The sequence below is a fragment of the Dreissena polymorpha genome, chromosome 5, assembly GCF_020536995.1.
Source record: "Dreissena polymorpha isolate Duluth1 chromosome 5, UMN_Dpol_1.0, whole genome shotgun sequence".
NCBI lineage: Eukaryota > Metazoa > Mollusca > Bivalvia > Myida > Dreissenidae > Dreissena > Dreissena polymorpha.
The window spans coordinates 16,608,419-16,611,667 of NC_068359.1; positions in this window are offsets into that span (position 1 = coordinate 16,608,419).

Here is a 3,249-nt window from a genome sequence, read left to right on the forward strand (position 1 = left end):
TGACATCAGCTCTTGATGCAGCAGCTTTCTAAAGCCCTTCCGGTCAGACACATACTTTGCACCTGCATAGTAAAATAAGATCTTCCATTTGGAATTGGTTTTCATTTGCAATAATTTTTCTTGAGTTGTCATTTGTTATTGAATATTATGAAAAATAGTCATCATTGCTATGTTCGAGACAAGCAAGCTTATCTTTGTTAATATTTATCTCACTTGTTATATGTTGCGTCAAATTTCTGGATTTGCAATCTTTTTCCCCATTTTGGTTACAGCAGAAAGGGTATTTTGCTTGATTCCATAATACATGTTTTATCAGTGTAATAATATACATGACGTGTACATGTAAATACCATGAAACTGTTAGGGTAAAATATCTTTTTGGTATTGAAGCAATATTCAGTGGAGTTTTAAGCATTTCTTTAAAAACAAGAGATGCGTTTGTTGGAAACACAATGCCCCCCTATTGCACCGCTTTGAAGCCACGTACATGTATTCAAACTTTGACCTTGAAGGATGACCTTGACCTTTCACCACTCAAAAATGTGCAGCTCCATGAGATACACATGCATGCCAAATATCTAGTTGCTATCTTCAATATTGCAAATTTTGACCTTTGACCTTGAAGGATGACCTTGACCTTTCATCACTCAAAATGTGCAGCTCCATGAGATATACATGCATGCCAAATATCAAGTTGCTATCTTCAATATTTAAAAAGTTATGGCCAATGTTAAAATTTTCAGACGGACGGAATATTTGACATTTGACCTTGAAGAATGACCTTGATTTTCACCTTTTACCACTCAAAATATTCAGCTCCAAGAGATACACATGCATAAAAAAAAATCAAGTTGCTATCTTCAATATTTAAAAAGTTATGGCCAATGTTAAGTTTCGGACGGACGGAATATTTGACATTTGACCTTGAAGAATGACCTTGACCTTCACCTTTCATCACTCAAAATGTTCAGCTCCAGGAGATACCCATGCATGCCAAATATCAAGTTGCTATCATCAATAGTGAACAAGTATGGCCAATGTTAAAGTTTTCGGATGGACGGACAGACGCCATATATTAGACATTTGACCTTCACCTTTCACCACTCAAAATGTTCAGCCTCAGGAGATACACATCATGCCAAATATCAAATCATCGCCAATAATGAAATAAATGTATAGAAAATGTGAAATATGACCATGTTATTTGAGATATACACCTTTAGACTTTGACCTTGAAGGCATGACCTTGACCTTCACCTTTCAAAATGTGCAGCTCAATGAGATGCACATGCATGCCAAAATAACGGTGCTATGTTAAATATTGAAAAAGTTATGACCATTAAAGTGTTCGGAACGGACGGACAGACTGACAGTTCAACTGCTATATGCCACCCTACGGGGGCATAAAAACAATTATTTGGTACACAAAGCTTCAAATAAATATTAAAATTAGCAACCTTTTTTCCAAAGGCAGCAACAAACACTGCAGGGCTAGATTGAACTTTACCGGTACGCAGTTGTTTACAACCATCGACAAAGCGGGGGTTGGGGGTTGGGGCAGTAGCCCCCGATACTAAAGAAATATATAGGATAAAAGGATAATAAGGTGTTGCGTAAGTTGTTATGTGTTAGGTGTTAAGGGTTTAGAGTACGCTGTTTGATGTTAAGTGTTGCGTACCGGTAAAGTTCAATCGTCCCCACTGCAGTATAAGACAGTAGCTAAAATAATTATGCCAACGCAAAAATCATCAAAAGATTATGGCGGCAATTTATATAGACTATTTAAGACAGTAAAAGGGGTAATATAAAGCAGCATGCACACAGAAACATGTTGGGTCTCACACTCAACTATAAACAGTTAAAAATTATTCACCAGATACGGGCAGAAAGTCAATCCTTGCATTTGGAGGACATGCAGACTTCAACGATGGACATTGGAATCCCCGGCAATAGAACACGAACATCGCTGCTGCACCAGACATGTTCTTCACCTGAAACAGAATAAACGGCTCTAGGAGAAGTGCCCCCCGGAGAACTGCCCCCCCCCCCAAAGATTTTTCACTGGGCGGAGAACTGCCCCCTCACTTTTTTTTATAGGGCGGAGAACTGCCCCCTGCTGATTAATAAGGGGCGGAGAACTGCCCCCCTGTCAGAATTGATGACCCGGAGAAGTGCCCCCTAATTAAAGAAGAATTTCGCGGCTATATATAAAACGAGTATTATAATGACAATAACGCCAGTAACTTTCTTGCTATTATGTCTGGAAATTGAGTGAAATTTCAAAAGTAATATAAAGTTGTACAAGTATTAAAGTTATTTATAAAACGGCAAAAAATACCTGCCTCGGCATGGACGTCGCCATCTTGATAATCACGTGATTTTCGTCTATGTTAACAAAGAAAAACAAATCACTTTTTGCTAATAAAAAGTTTTCGCGGCTGAATTATTTGATATTTTCCCCGTAATCAAAACAAACAATTAGCATGCAATTAATCCATCCGTATGCAAGCTGAAAACAATAATTTATTTGTTTGTTTTCGCCAATTACGGATTTGGACGGTTCAATATAATAACCCGTATGCCGACAAGTATTATTAAGGTCGGTCCGGTCTACCAATTAAAAGATCGCGGTGCTTATCGTTAACGGTAACAAGTTCTCTGCCTGCCTAATTAGCTGCTAATTAAAGCAACTGTTACCGATTTTGTTTTTTGCATGTCGACATGATCTGCTCAAAATGCTAACTGTTGCAGAGGTGTATGTATGTATGAATGTATGTTTTGAACGTTTATGTAAGCATGTATATATTTTTTATGTATGTCTGAATGTATGTATGTATGATTGTAACTGTGAATGTATGTATGCATGTAATGTGTGTGTATTTATGTATGTTATTTTGTATTTCACATGAATTAACTAAACAACATAAATAATTGATTATTAATCGACTTCACTTTACTTTTTTCTTCAAGTCAGCTAAATTATTGCCTTTGCTTTGCCTATTAATTTACTTTTTATACGTTTAGTTACGTTTTTTTTCCATGGGTCAATACTATCTTTTAAATGTAAATTAATTCCGATGTAACTTTTCCCCATAAGTACTGAGTTGCACGTCTATATATAGTTGCGACACATGGCCCGTATAACATGCACGCGTTTCCTGTGTGGATCTCGACTATGTTTCGCGCTCTTATTAAAACACGACTTTTTACATGCATTCATGTATAGTGAGTGGTGGAAGATGGTACCAA